General features: G+C 38.3%; 1 long non-coding RNA gene across 1 annotated transcript in view; it reads right to left on the bottom strand.

The window, feature by feature from the left end:
- Positions 1 to 6,645: 6,645 nt before the first annotated feature.
- Positions 6,646 to 17,073, bottom strand: part of LOC118762463 — a 15,901-nt gene continuing 5,473 nt past the window's right edge. The window contains exon 3 of the long non-coding RNA XR_004998215.1: positions 6,646 to 6,661. This is a non-coding gene — a long non-coding RNA (uncharacterized LOC118762463). The remainder of the gene's footprint in view (positions 6,662 to 17,073) is intronic.

Here is a 17,073-nt window from a genome sequence, read left to right as displayed (position 1 = left end):
CGGGACGACTCTGGGGTCTGACATTAACAATTTTTCTTTCTGCGTATAAATTTAGAAGCAATAAAAACGATGGCCGCGGTTATCAACTTAATCACAATCTTCTAGATCGGAAACCTATCTAAGCAAAATTTCATAAACGCAAGTGTGTTTCTCAGAACGTTATAATAACTAATATAGGTAGTGGGCCAAGAAATTCAAATTATGCCTCCCTAACTTTTACTTTCTTGCAGTAGTTGTACTGTTTATCAGTTTTAAGACACCCGCTGTTTTTGTCCTGTTTTTACCATTATTGTTTTTTGTATTTTATATTCGTGTGGCGTCGTCCGTTTTTCTGTCCCTGTTTCGTATACCTTCAATCCTTCTTCCAAGAAATCTAATGCTCGTAGCTTAGTTTTTCCTTGGGGCTGGCCGGATCGGAGCGATCTCAAGATTAATCAGCCGAAATTGCTAGGATGATCCGGTTCTTGACTGAAGATTGAAGGCTTCGAATGTCCCGTTCGTGTTTTTTGTATCGTCTTCTAAATGTTTTACGTTCTTGTCCCAGTTTGTTTTTTCTACATATAATATATATATATATCTTACTCTTTTACTCTTTTCCTTGTTTCAGTCATTTGACTGCGGTCATGCTGGAGCACCGCCTTTAATCGAGCAACTCGACCCCGGGACTTATTCTATCGGTCTCTTTTGCCGAACCGTTAATTAACGGGGACATAAACACACCAGCATCGGTTGTCAAGCAATGCTAGGGGACAAACACAGACACACACACACATACACACACACACACACACACACACACACACACACACACACACACATATATATATATATATATATATACGACGGCCTTCTTTCAGTTTCCGTCTACCAAATCCACTCACAAGGCTTTGGTCGGCCCGAGGCTATAGTAGAAGACACTTGCTCAAGGTGCCACGCTGCAGGACTGAACCCGGAACCATGTGGTTGGTAGACAAGCTACTTACCACACAGCCACTCCTGCGCCTATATATATATATATATATATATATATATATATATATATATATATAAAATATAAATTATATATATATTTTTTTCTTGTCTCAGCTCAGAGCTGCGGCCATGCTAATGCACCGCCGTTTTGTGCTAGACTGTTATTACAAAGAGCCTCCTCTAATATGTGGCACTTGGTGAAGGATGGAGTTTGAAATAGCTACTCTCATTTGCACCTCTTGCCGTGAGGTAGGTTCATCTGGGACTCTCGACAGGAAGATGTCAGCTTTGATTTAAAAACCGCTACATCTACTTTGTACAAGTTCCTCAGACTCTTTGGGAGAATATTAAATAGCTGTGGACCCTCGAAACCCAGTCTGTTGCAGTAGCTGGTCCTGAAGCGTGATGTCATTGCTGGGATCTTTGGAACTATGCAGTGTCGTCCCGTTCTAGCATTGGTGTAGCTTACAATACCAAAATTTAGCACAATTCCTTCCAGGATCTTCCAGACATATATTACTGCATACCTCTCCCGTCTTCTCTCCAGGGAGTAGAGTCTTAGCTGTTTCAACCTTTCCCAGTAGCTGAGCTGTTGTAAAGAGACGATCTTCTTTGTGAATCTTCTCTGGATTGCTTCAAGGTCCGCTGTTAATTTCACACTGGTGGGTGACCATAGCTGTGAGCAGTAATCCAGGCGGCTGAGAACGAATGTCCGCCAGAGGCCCATCATGGTTTCCTTATCTCTGGTTCTGAATGTTCTTAGGATCCATCCATCCAGGCGTCTGCACTTTGTCGCTATCCTGGTAATGTGCTCTTAGGAAGAGGTATCCTCACTCATGTCGATACCCAGGTCCCTCACAGACTTAGGCTCTGGGATTGAAATTCCCTGTGGACCGGTGTATCCTGTAAGTTTAATATTCAGTTTTGGATGCTGGTAGCGCAGGGCCTGGAATGTTTCAGCATTAAACTGCATATTATTATCCTCAGTCCATCTGCTGCAGGTGTGCAACATCACTGCGGTTCTGTATTTTCTGCGAGACTTTCGTATCGTCTGCATAGCTTGCCAGAGTGGCTATCCGGGCATTTGAGGGCATATCTGAGAGGGCCACTATAAAAAGCAGTGGTCCCAAGACAGTGCCCTGTGGAACACCGCTCACTATTTGTGTGTTCAAAGAGGTGGCTCCATTAACCACTACTGTCTGACTCCGATCTTTCAGGAAGTCATGTAATCACACTCCAAGTTTTCCAGCTATGCCGAGGTCACGCAGTTTGTGGCATATCATACCATGATCCACCTTGTCAAAAGCTTTTGCAAAATCAAGGTAGAATACGTCTACATTTGATTGTTGAGTAACTGCCTTTATATATATAAAATATAAATAATATATATATATAATATAAATCATATATATATATATATATATATACACATATATATATATATATATATATATATATATATATATATATAATATATATATATATATATATATAGGCGTAGGAGTGACTGTGTGCTAAGTAGCTTGCTTACCATCTACATTGTTCGGGTTCAGTCCCACTGCGTGACACCTTGCGCAAGTGTTTTCCACTAAAGCATCGGACCAGCCAGAGCCTTGTGAGTGGATTTGGTAGACGGAAACTGAAAGGAGCCCATTGTATAAATATATGCATGCATATATATATATATATATATATTATATATGTGTGTGTGTGTGTGTGTGTATGTTTGCGTCTCTGTGTTTGTCCCCCCAACATCGCTTAACAACCGATGCTGTTGTGCTTACGCCCCCGTAACGTAGCGGTTCGGCAAAAGAAATCGATAGAATAAGTATTAGGTTTACAAAGAATAAGTCCTGGGGTCGATGTACTCAACTAAAGGCGGTGCTCCAACATGGCCACAGTCAAATGACTGAAACAAGTAAAAGAGTAAAGAGTATATGCATATATTCATACATATATGTACACACCTGCATATATTTGTATATATACATGGATATATGGGTACAGGACGTCAAAAGAACGTGAACAAAAGGGAAAACGAGAACATAAAAAGACAAAAAACATGGAAAACGAACTATTTTTAGAACAACGAATCAAATAGAGAAACGAGACAGGCAACAATCCCTTCATCAGTTGTCCCCTGTTTTATCTACTCCATATTTCGAATATATATATATATATATATATAAATGCATACATACATACATACATGCATACGTAACGTAGAGTGTGCTTCTTTTTCGGATTTATGTTTTACTGACTACACACACACACACACACACACACACACACATATATATATATATATATATAGATATATGTGTGTGTATATAATTTTGTGTGTCTGTGTTTGTCTCCTCAACATCTCTTGACAACCGATACTGGTGTGTTTGCGTCCCTGTAACTTAGCGGTTCGGCAAAAGAGACCGATAGATTAAGTACTAGGCTTACAAAGAATAAGTCCTGGGGTCGATTTGCCCGACTAAAGGTGGTACTCCAGCATTGCCACATTAACATGACTGAAACAGTAAAAGAGTAAAGAGTATATATATATATATATATATATATATATATATATATATATATATATATACGTTTGTATGTCTGTGTGTGTATGTATGTATATGGGAATCTACGACTACATAAACATCCATGTACAAGCAATTTGTGTTTAGACAACTCATTTCGAAATGTAAACAAAAATATTATTTGAAAGCTTACGGTAAAGAAATTTGAAAGGAATTACCAATTTTCAATTATTTTTACATGTTTCTATCTTTTCTGTATAAGTTGTCTTATTTTCTAAGACGTTACCCTCATTACTTAATTACATCGTACTGTTGAGAAATATAAAAAGAAATCTAATCTATAGTAATGGTGTTTAATAAGCGACTCTTATGCTTTTACTTATGCGTTCCGCTTACCCAAGAGATAAGATTTATTTTTGTACGTTTCTGACTTCATCTGTTTTCTTAAAGCGAAAGATCACCGTATTTCTCCAAAACAATCATGGACGTTTGCGTGTGGTCTTCTTTGTGTGTGTGTATGGTGAGGGAAGACAGAGAAAGAGAGAGAGAGAGACGGAGAGATAGATGTAAGTGATAGAGAGAGAGAGAGAAAAAGAGAAAGAGAGGAGGGAAAGAGAGAGAGAAAGAAATGGAGAAGTGAGAATGAAAGACGGAAAAATAGAGAGAGAGAGATATGGTGGATACATATCCGAATTTCCTTAATACAAAATCAACATGGAGAATAATGTTGTATTCAAGTTTTCTTGTTTTTATCTTTTGAATGTAAGCTACAACATAAGGGGAAAATAGAAATACTCAACTCATCTCTCGGTAGTGAGTCTCCTGTAACAAACGAAATAGAGTACAAACATATTCACACATACATAGAGTCATACACATAGAACCACAGGCACGCACATAGTGGCACATACAAGGATATCCAGACATGCAGAAACATACACATATACGCGCATGTATATCTTTTGCCGATGCAAAAGTTTACTATCTGTAAGAAAACAGAAAGAGCAACGTCCATTTTGTCCGCTACAGAATAATAACAGTTGCAAAGTGAATTTTGCTTAGCCATTTTGGGTAACATGATTGTTTCAGAATCAAATGCTTATGAGTAATAATTACCCAAACGAGGCCAAATATACCTTAGTCAAATAAGGGTTATACTGTCAAAGGATCTGTTATATCGCTCATTCGGATGACCTCTATTCAACTCTGTTTCTTTTTAGCCACAAGGACCCAAGATAGAGGGGGACAAACAAGGACAGACAGGATACCATAGAGGGGGCAATACATAAACGAATATGAATGAGATGATTATATAACAATGAGGTTATGAATGGCTGCATGCGCCCCTCATCACAAGCAGTACCTATTTCTTTACTACCCACAAGGGGCTAAACACAGAGAGGACAAAGAAGGACAGACAAACGGATTAAGTCGATTATATCGACCCCAGTGCGTAACTGGTACTTAATTTATCGACCCCGAAAGGATGAAAGGCAAAGTCGACCTCGGCGGAATTTGAACTTAGCGGCAGACAAAATGCCGCTAAGAATTTCGCCCGCTTCGCTAACGATTATGCCAGCTCGCCGCCATATTTACATAAAATATTAATACTAAGTACTCAGGCAACATTGTAAGCCCACATACATAACAACTAATTATCGTGTTACATAACATTGCAAGTATTTGAACCGTAATATACATTCTCTACAATTATTCTTCTATTTTTCGATATGTTTTTAAACATAACATAAAACACTTTACTCTTTCTTTTTTTCCTTTTTTCCTCCTTTTTGTTTTTTTTTTCCTTTTTCTTTTTTCTTTTCTTTTTACCTGTCGATTTAACATACTTATTTTCTTTTTAGTAGTACTTCATCAATGGTTCACTTTCTACCAAATCCACTACTGGTGGCAATTCTTTGAATTCCACCCTTACTCCTGGTGGGTCAATACTATCTCCACATATTTCTTCCAGTTTCTTGTAATATTCCTTTTCGATCACTATCGCCTTCATATCCTCTGCATATATGTATGATGGTACTTTCTCTCTTACTGTTTGATTAAACTTGACTATCTTCTCTGTTTCTACATTCTTTGGGTGCGTCACGTAATACCATAGTCCATTTCCTCCTTGTATTTTCTTTCCTTTATTTTGAACTCTTTGTTTTCTCTTTTCCTCCTCCACTCTAAATAGTCTCTCCACCTCCTCTTCGGCCAGTTGAATTTCCGAATCCTTTTCCACCTGACCCACTGGTATCTTTACTTGTCACTCCACTTTCTTTTTACTTTCCTTCTATGTTACCATTTTCTCTCCCTTCCTGCTGACCTCCTTCACAGTTTCTTTTCTCATATCTTCTCTCTTCTTTTTCTATTTCTCTGGCGGAGAACCTATCCCTCCGCTCCTTCTTCATTTTTTACCACAGTAAAATCATCCCCTGTTTCTTTTTCCTTTGTCTCGACCTGTTCTACCTGGTCCACGCTCTCTTGTCTCTCCAGCTGCTCTGCTTGTTGCTTTTTCTGGGTGCACCATGCCTTCATGTGGCCCTTCTCTCCACATTCGAAACATACAGGCGGCCTGCCCTCCACCTTCATTTTCAATCTCAAGTCGTCTAGTAGCACTATCTCCTCCGCTATCCTATTCAAATCCTCTACTGTTGCCTGGATAGTGAGTTCGATCCCATATCCCTTCTAGTTGAGTTTGTTAGTGCTTGTGGCCTTCAATATCTTGGCCACCATCCTTCATATTGAACATTATGGCTGTCATGAGCCATGTCTCTTCTAGTACTGGGCGTACTCATTTGGGTAATTACTACTTCTGAGTCTCTGCTGGTTAGAAAGCATATGTAGCAACGATTTTACCAATTCCATTTCCTAAATTTGGATTTTTATTCGCATACACAGCCACCACAGTTGCTAACCTTGAACAAAGAAACAATGTTTTTCAAGTTATCGAACTTCGATATGGAAAAATTTACAACCTTCTACGTCAATAAGCCACCATTGTTCCTGAATTTTTTTTTTCTTAATACGTTTTGAGGATTGCAGGAACATTACTAACTTCCTACACTTTGATCCTTGGATCTTAGCTTTACATATTTATATATATGTTTGTGTGTGTGTGTGTTATATATATATATAGAACAAGTAGAAAGATAAATTTTATTCTATGCATAGATAGTGAACAGTATATATATAAAGGATAAAATCCTTTTCTTTTTTTATATATACTGTCAAGTGTGTATGTGTTGAATAAAATTTATCTTACTACTTGTTCTACAATACATTTCAACGCATCGAAAACAAACTTGTTTGTTTACATACGGCGTAATATATATATATATATATATATATTATATATATATATATATATATACTACTAATATAGGATGAAGTTTTTTCACAGAAAATTTTCATCAAAAAAGTGGCAGCATATTAAAATACTTTTAAGATTAAAGTTATAAACAACTTATAAACAAGGGCAAAAGAAAATTAATTTCTATACCAATATGCTATAACAGACTTTTAAATCGTCAATTTTCACATATCATATACCCGCTACAACGTATTTCTGTAGCGGATATATAATATGTGGAAATTGACGATTTAAAAACCTGTTATCAGCATATTGGCATAGAAAGTAATTTTCTTTTGCCCTTGTTTATAAGTTGTATATATATGTATATATATATATATATATATATATTATATATATATATACAGAGAGAGAGAGAGAGAAATTTAGAAATGATTATGTAGTTCAATAACCTAGTGCGGCTCGAGATGCTGGTTGTATGAACTATGCTAGAATTCCTGAAGCCTAACTGTCATTTGGGGTACTGGAATTTAAATTTATGCAACGGAGGGAGATGCAGTTTGTAATGAGGAGGTGAGATTCAGGGAAGTGGACACGGGATATACATTAAAAATTCGTAATGCCTAAATTGCACTCGGCCATTAATGCAAACAGCATTTGAATCACTCACTACTCTGATTTAATGTTTTAATCTATTATATTTTAAGTGATTTTATGTGCGTGTATGTGTTTGTATGTGTACGTGCGTGTAAGGATGTGTGTGTGCATTTATGACTTTGTGCCCCACTAATTCTTAACAAGCGGTTCGGCAACGCAAATGACAGATTATTTACCAAAGTTAAAAATAAGTACTGAGATCGTTTTTGTTCGACTCAGGCACTTCTAGGCAGTGTCCCAGTTTATCGCAGGTGAATGATTGAAACAAAAATAAAAGACATATGACTATACATACATACATACATACATACATACATAAATATACGTAAATACATTGCTATTGTTGGCATCCTTTTGTCTCGGGGGACAATGGAGCTGCGCATAAACTAATGCAGTCTGATTTTTACATTTCATGTCCTCTCCAGTTTCCTCCCCAGTTTTGCGCAGGCCTGGGCTAGATGTAAGAAAATCTTGGGTAGCCCAATTGTCAGGATTCTTCTCTCGACCTTGCTGACGTAGTCCAAAGGAGTGCAGAGCATTACGTTTGGCACCAGCTTGGTTGCAGGAGCTGCCGGAAGAGTGTCGAGTCGAAAACTAAACCGCCTTCGGGGCTCCACTCCAGATTTCTTTGAATGTTGTCTCCTTTCCGTAACCCTGGATAGGGTGTCCATACCGGGTACTGTCAGCCGGAGCAAGCTGAGCCCGGGACTCGTGTCAGGTAGGCTCGTCACTCCCTGAAGTAGTGAAGAAAATCCCTACCCACTACCTATGTAAATACATATACATATATATATATATATATATATATATATCTATATATATTATATAATATATTATATGTATATATGTATGTATGTTCTTGTGAGTGTGTGTTTCTGTGTGTATACGAACATTTTCATACCTGAAAAGTGGATAGGTACTTTCGAGGGTTTCTTTAGAATTGAAAGAAGAGCGATCTCTGTAGTCAATTGAACTGAAACTTATTGATATAGTTTTGCTTTCTTAATCCTTATTACTCTCTTTTACTCCTTGCTCTTTTACTTGTTTTAGTCATTTGACTGCGGTCATGCTAGAGCACCACTTTAGTCGAATAAATCGACCCTAGGACTTATTCTTTTTAAGCCTAGTACTTATTCCATCGATCTCTTTCGCCGAACCGCTACGTTAAGGGGACGTAAACACACCAGCATTGGTTGTCAAGCGATGATGGTGGGGAGGGCAAAACACAGACACACAAACATATACAAACACATACATATATATATATACGACGGGCTTCTTTCAGTTTCCATCTACCAAATCCACTCACAAGGCTTTGGTCGGCCCGAGCCTATAGTAGAAGACACTCGCCGAAGTTGCCACGCAGTAGGGCTGAACTTGGAACCATGTGGTTCGTAAGTAACTCTAAGCAAAATACTTACCACACTGCCACTCCTACGCCTATATATTGCACATAAATTTTAACAAAGAATCCTTATATGGATTCCCAAGGGTCATATGGACCCCGGTCGAGAATAATTACTCTAGAGAGTTACGTATTGTCTAAATCAGTAATGGCGAAGCTGCAGTGCAGTAACGGCCAGGCTGCAGCCCGCAAGACATTCTGAATGGCACAGGTAGCGAAAAATTTCCTTTAACTTTTTTTTAGCATTGTGGTCCGCTTGAAGGTGACGGGCAATATCGCATGCGGTCCACTTTCAGAAAATTTGCCCCTAAACTTTTGAGAGGAGAATACTAAGTACTAAGTGGTGGTGATGGTGGGGGGATAAATTTACTGGTTTATAATAATCACTATGTTTCATTGTATATAATTGAAATTGTATTTTGGAATTTATCAGGCAGGGTATCAAGTATGCAAAAATCTAGAAATAGGCGTTCTGATGTAACGTATGCAATAAATCTAGTTATGAATTTAATTTATCTTAAAATCTTTTATCTAATAATTGCCAATTAAAATCGATTCAATTTTCTTTCTTGTGCTGAATATAAATTGGTTATTGTTGCTGTTCGTGGTAATTTCGTGCAAAAGATTTTTGTTTTCGTTTTCCAGTTTTTTTCCCTTATGTTTTTTTTTACACGTTTTGCTTTGTAATATTTATTTCTCATTTTTATTTTTTCTTATTGTCGAACACAGCTGATAGAATAACATTAACATATTAAGAGGAAAAACTAAAGAAAACAAGCGGGATATAATGCGAAAAATGAAAATACACAAATAGAAGTAAACGAATGCGTAACTAAAGATATAAACATATAAAAGGAAGGAACCAAATGTTGTTGGTTGGGTATGAAGTGGATGTTGCTGGAGAACAAAGGAAGATATAGAGAGTGCGATGAAGGGCGATAACGCAGTGGACTGTAAGAAATGAACAAAAATTGAAAAAGTAAAACGAAATCAAAAGGAAAGGAAATAGGATGGGGAGAGGACTTGCTTAAGGGAAAGAAAGAGCAAAAAAGCCGAACAGAAAGGAGAAACTGGAGGAACAAATTCAAAGAGAATGAAAAATAAAATTGTATAAGAAAGAATATGAGGACGGCGATGAAAAAATAGGAATAGCTGTCGTTGTTGTTGTAGCAGTAGAGGAATTAGTTGTAGTAAGAAGAACACTTGTAGTAGTAGTAGTAGTATTAGTAGAAGTAATAGTAGTATTACTGTTAAAGGAAGAGGAAGTTGCAGTAACAGTAGCAGCAGATGTAGTAATAGTAGTAGTAGAAGTTAAGGTAGTAGTAGAAGAAAAATAGCAACAACTAGTAGTAGTATCAGTAGTAGTGTTAACAGTAGTAGTTGTGGAGACGCGTGGCTTAGTGGTTAGGGCATTCGGCTGAAGATTGTAAGGTCGTGAGTTCGATTCCCGGCGACGCTTTGTGTCGTAGAGCAAGACACTTTATTTCACGTTGCTCTAGTCCACTCAGCTGGCAAAAATGAGTAGTACCTGTATTTCAAAGAGCCGGCCTTGTCACACTGAATCTCCCTTGGAACTAAGTTAAGGGTTCGCGTGTCTGTGGAGTGCTCAGCCACTTGCACGTTAATTTCGCGAGCAAACTGTTCCGTCGATCGTATCAGCAGGGACCCTCATCGTCGTAAGCGACGGAGTGCTCCTAATGGTAGCAACAGTAGTAGCAGTAGGTAGTAGAAGTAGGTAGTAGAAGTAGCAGAGGTAGTATTGGCAGTGGCTGAAGCAGTAGGAGTAGTAAAAGTAGGAAGAAGGAGATGGAAAAAAAAGAAGAGGGCGACGAAGAAGAAGAAGAAGAGGAAGAAGGAGACGAAGAGGAAAAATAGGAAGAAGGAGACGAAGAAGAAGAAGAAGAAGAAGGGGAAGAAGGAGACGAAGAAGAAAAATAGGAAGAAAGCGAAGAAGAAGAAAAAGAAGAGGAAGAAGGGGAGGAGGAAAAGAAGAAGAAAAAGGGGAAGGAATGGAAAAAATGAAATGGGAAGAAGGAAGTTGCAAAGAAAAAAAAAATATATGTGGAAAACCTGCTGAAAGAACAAAAAAAAAACGAGACAGTAAAGAGACGTAAAGACAGTAGTACTGGATATTCTTCAATAAACTCTTCAAAATATGTTAATTACTGAGAGGAGAATTCGTGAAATCTCGAAAGTTCTGTGCACATCTCTAATGGCTTTTTAATGCAAAGTCGAATAAAATGTCTTTCCTAGTCGACAACTTCTGATGGGAAAGATACGTATATGGTTAACTACAAACTCCCTCCAATTACGGATTATTACAAAAACTTTTACAGTTTGGGGGTTTCTATAATCCAGTTAATTATCAATAAAATTCATCCATCCTATGGTAACGAAAATTAATCCTGCAGACACATTTGATAAATTTATTAAGCAGTTTCAAAAAAATCTTAGATTTTGAAAGAAACACGAGAAAGATAAAATGGATTTATTTCTATTAAGTCTGGGAGGTACTTCAGCCAGTAATTACGACGGAAAAGACATGAAATCATAGAATATTGTGTTCTTTACTACTATGGAGACAAAAATTACATGACAACTATATTTACTAGCAACGACTCTATATTCAATATACTATGAACAAAAACCTGGAAGATCTATTAATGATATTTTAGTTTTAGAAAGGCAAATTTGAAAAATACTGCAAGTTTTCTTCACGAGAGATGCTATTAGGGAGGTTTTGTCAGGGACTCAACAAACAAGTGGTTGGACTGATAGCTGACCATCCAATATATTTGGCTCGTTTAATGAAAGTCGGGTAACATATACATTGCAGTCCGCCACCTTTACTAAGCAAGTAGAAATGTCGACTATTAATATCATTGACAGCATTACCACAATTGAATACAATCTTTGTGTCTCATTTTGAGAAGACAAATTTAATTTAGAGCAAGGCTTGTTTTGGGGTGGATAACATTACAAGTCAGAAGAAAATGTCTTAGCACATGGCCAGCAAGTTCAGGGTTGGGGAAGAAAAAAGTTATTTACATCGACCCCAGTACTCAACTGCTACTTATTGTATCGACTCCGAAGGGAATAAAAGCAAAGCTAGCTCCGAGGGAATTTGAACTCAGAACGTGAAGTCAGACAAAATACCGCTAAGCATTTTGCCCGGAGTGCAAATTCACCGCTCTCGTTTTAGCATTAATAACAGAACATCTTAATTGTAATGATAAGATATTTTTCAAAATGCGGCGAGCTGGCAGAAACGTTAGCGCGCCGGATGAAATGCTTAGCGGTATTTCGTCTGTCGTTACGTTGTGAGTTCAAATTCCGCCGAGGTTGACTTTGCCTTTCATCCTTTCGGGGTCGATAAATTAAGTACCAGTTCCGCACTGGGGTCGATGTAATCGACTTAATACCTATGTCTGTCCTTGTTTGTCCCCTCTATGTTTAGCCCCTTGTGGGTAATAAAGAAATAGGTATTTCTCCTGTCACAACATTGTGACTTCAAATTCTGCCGAGTTCGACTTTGCCTTTCATCCTTTCGAGGTGGAGGCGCGTCGCTTAGTGGTTAGGGTGTTAGCACAATGATCGTAAGATTGTGGTTTCGATTCCAGGACCGGGCGACGCGTTGTGTTGTTGAGCAAAACACGTCATTTCACGTTGCGCCAGTCCTCTCAGCTGGCAAAAATTAGTAACGCTGCGATGGACAGACGTCCTGTCCAGCTGGGGAACACATACGCCATAGAAACCGGGAAACCGGGCCCATGAGCCTAGCAAGGCTTTAAAAGGGCGCATTTATTTTTTTTAAACACCGTGGACGATGTAATCGATTATCCCCGTCCCTCAAATTCCAGGCCTTGTGCCTATTGTAAAAACGATAGGATATTTTGCAAAAGTATGTGAGGAAATGTGTTCGTTGTCGGAAATTAATCAAACTTCTCGTTGGAATGCCTTCTTTTTTGTTTTCTTCTGGAAATGAACATTCAGTGGCGGTCTATGGCAGTAACGAACTGGCTTTGGTTTGTGAAGATATTGGTAAAATATTCGGTGTAATATCATAGTCCGAGTCGCCTCAAGAAGCTTCATGTGTTGATAGGGAGAAATTTAAAATAACTAGGGCGATAATTATAAGCATTCGTGAAGGCATGTACCCTACTGCTTAGAGCGTTGTATTTATAAAACCGGTTGGTGTTTTAGCCTTGAGAAAAAAACACTTTATTTTATGTTGTTCCAGTCCATCCAGCTGTGAATTCCAGCAGTAATTACTGGGATGTTAATCCCGAAACGGACCACTTGTCGTTCAGGAGAGAGCGTTATAATCTCAGTCACTTCTACGCCACGGGGACTGGTTAAGATCCAGTCTTAGGAGTCACAGGGCTCATAAAAGATAATAGGCATTAATTTCAAATTTTTGGAACAAGGCCAGCAATTTCGTGGAGGGGAGATAGTCAATTACAACGACCTCGATACACAACTGGTACTTATTTCACCGATCCAGAAAGGATGAAAGGCAAAGCCGACCTCGGCGGTATTTGATCTCAGAGCGTACAGACGGACGAAGTGCTGCTAAGGTACATAAATACTACATTTTAACTGCTGACTTGTTACCCGTGAATTTATTAAGTATCACCACAATTTCACAATTTCTGTCATTGAGGCTCAATTTAAAAGTGAACTCCCAACCTACTTATGTCGGTTGAATATGACGGTCCTAAGTTTGATAAATTTCAAAACTTCTAATATTCACTGATACAAAGTTCGGAATTTCTGTGGAACGATACCTTTAAGATTCTGTTTTGAGGAAAGCAAATTCATTAAAACCGAAATTAACTCTAGGCTGAAGAAATAATTAGACTTCAACGTCGTCGTGTTGTTCTCAAGTTTTGCTCAGCAGAAATTATCTTTACAGATATATATTAGCTAATTGCGGATCTATGCGTGCATTTATTAATAAATACAGCCTTTCACAACACACCACATCCCACTCTTTAGAGATGCATAATTCAACTTCACAGAAGTCCTCATTTCTATACCGACGTTCTGTTTGGCATATTATCAAGTGCTCTTGGTTCTCCAGGGCCTATATTTTACAGACTTTGAAACTGTTAATGAATTTATAGCACTTTAAATGATTGTTACTTTAGAAATACACATAATTTGCCGATTTGTTACCAGAGGAATAACAAATTGTTAATAGCACGAAATATGCAGCTCCTTACTCTGGAAATGTGATGATATGTGCAGAATATAATAGAACCACGATGAACATTTGAAAGATTTTCTCTAACATACTCGCAAAATGGACCTCTCGCTTAACTCGAACGTGTGTAAATTGAAATCTTCTGACTTGGTCAAATGTTTAGAGTAAGCAAGATGATACAAGAGCCTAGATATCTTAAACGACTACACTGTTTCATTACATTAATTCTAAATAATTTGAAATAGATAAAGTTTTGTTGATATTGGAGCACTATTATTTCAAGTTAAACAATACCAATGTCTTCAATTTGGTCCAAATGTTTTGATGCAACTCAGAAACTAAAGTGTCATGCAGCGGATTTGCTATCACCCATACTTAAAGTGTAATTTATAGAGAAGCGTGTATATTATCAACAGGTTCTATATTAACGTAGATAGACACCAAATTTGTTTTTATTTACTAAAATTATAGGATATTGTAAGGGAAAAAAAAAAACATTGGTTAACCCTTTGAGCCCTGACCTCCTGAATCTTATTTTACCATATACCTAGCACTTCAGCGGTGCTACGGTATAGAGCGGTGCTACAGTATAGAAAAATAAACCATCCACCGGTAAACCGGTGTTACGGGCTCATACAACAGCCACAATAATTATTGTTGCAATTCCCATTCCCACATGAATTAAAGTCTTTAGTTGATTAGCTACTATCTAGGGATCCTCTATTAAATATACCTCTCCTATACTATGATCATTAGGATTTACCCTTTTATTCACCACTGGTGCACTACCTGGAATTGTTTTATCTAACTCATCCTTAGATATTGTACTTCATGATACATATTATGTAGTTGCACATTTCCATTATGTTTTATCTATAGGAGCTGTTTTCGCCTTATTTTCAGGATTCACCCGCTGATACCCTTACAACAGCCAATCAACAACAAAATTAGTCATTTTTGATAGCACAGCCATTCAAACTTGCTTTATCTCGACAAGCAAATGCTTATTGGAGGCCTCCGGCCTCAACATTTAATGTAAAGTATATCACCGACAAAGAAGAGAACATTTAGTTGCAGGTATCTTAAATAACATTTCTGCCATTTCTGAAAACAGTGAATCGTTATCTAATTAGATATAACTGAAATAATAAAAAACAATGAAACGCTCCAGCTAAAATAGATAACTCAGTTAATCAATGTAATTACGGAATTCCTGTTATTTTTTGGGTTATATTAATTAATATTGTACATTTTACTTATGTTATCTCTTACGTAAGAGTACGCATCCATACACGTGTATTTGAACGTGTGTATTTGAGCAGATGTATGTGTGAAGATATAAAAACTTGTTTACATACACACACACACACATACATACATACATAGACACACAAACTCACAAACACACACGCACGCATACACTCAAAGACATGCATGTATGTGTGTGTGTGTGTGTCTATGTGTTGTTGTGTATGTGTGTATGTGTGTGTGTGCGCGTATACGCATACATTGAAACACATACATGTCTACACTGGGGAACAAATTTAATAACCGTTTTTGGTGCCTCAGTTTTTAGGTTCGTTTCTATATACGAGGGGCGTTCAATAAGTAATGCCCCTGACCCACTTCCCATACCAGTAGAGCAACGGAACTTGGCACAATTATTGGTCTTTTTCTATATAGGAACCCCTCAGAGTTAGGCATTTCTCTCATCGTTTGATCCAGCTCTGGAGACCGTTTTTGTAAAAGACCCCAGCTTGGTCCTCAATCCACGACGTGACTTTAGAAATCAAGGCTGCATCATCTGGGAAATGCTTTCCTTTCAAAAACAACGTCATGGCTGGGAAGAGGTGAAAATCAGAGGGTGCAAGGTCAGGAGAGTATGGGGGATGGGGGAGGAGTTCATAGCCGCACGCCTGTGCTTCTGATCTGGCGACACGCGAGTTGTGGATCGGAGCGTTGTCCTGCAGGAGGAGGATGCCTTCGCTGATCTTGCCCCGCCTCTTGATTTTGATAGCTTCTCTTAATTTCCTCAAAAGTGAAGCATAATAGGCTCCTGTAATTGTGGTACCCTTTGCCAGGAAATCTGTCATCACTACTCCGTCCTGGTCCCAGAAGACGCATGACCTTGCCAGCAGAGGGCTGCACCCTTGCCTTCTTTGGAAAAGGTGAGTCACGGTGCTTCCACTGCATTGACTGGGCTTTGGTCTCTGGATCATAGTGATGGACCCAGGTTTCATCCTGTGTAATCAGTCTTTTGAAAAAGTTTGACTCATCTTCTTGGTACGTCTCCAAATTCATCCTCGAGCATTCGACGCGTTCCTGCTTCTGGAAAAGTGTGAGCAGCCTGGGAATCCATCTGGCAGACACCTTTTGCATATGCAAATGGTCATGAATGATAGTTTCCACTGACCCGGTATTAATCTTGACCTCATGGGCTATTTAGCGAATAATTATGCGTCGATCTTCCAAAATGGCAGCCTCAACTTGACGGACAGATGCCTCATCAATGGCAGAAGGGGGCGACCAGATCTGGGAGCTGTTTCCACAGAGTTTCGACCATGTTTGAATTCACGATGCCAGCGTTTTACAAGTTCATATGATGGGGCATTATCACCATAAGTTACTTTCATTTCATAAAAAGTCTCCCGTGGTGTGCGTCCTTTCAAATACAAAAACCGGATCACTGCTCGACACTCAACAGGCTCCATTTCACACTTGATTCAGTTCAAACACCTGTAAATCAGAAACCATAATTAGTTCAGAGCTGTAACGTGCCACCTAATCTATAGAGATATGAGTAATTGCAAAATTTCAACTAGATGAAGCACCTAGAAGTGGGTCAGGGGCATTACTTATTGAACGTCCCTCGTATATCCACGCCGCTGAATAAGAATATGACCATTTGTCTTTAGACTCTGTAGTTTTTGACAACGCATGCATCAATAAATGTACCTACACACCATATTACGGAAATAGAGAAATAGATTTACTG

The sequence above is a fragment of the Octopus sinensis genome, linkage group LG3 (genome assembly GCF_006345805.1).
Source record: "Octopus sinensis linkage group LG3, ASM634580v1, whole genome shotgun sequence".
NCBI classification, from domain to species: Eukaryota; Metazoa; Mollusca; class Cephalopoda; order Octopoda; family Octopodidae; genus Octopus; species Octopus sinensis.
The sequence above is the reverse complement of the archived record's forward strand: the minus strand, read 5'-3'. Positions and strand labels throughout refer to the sequence as shown.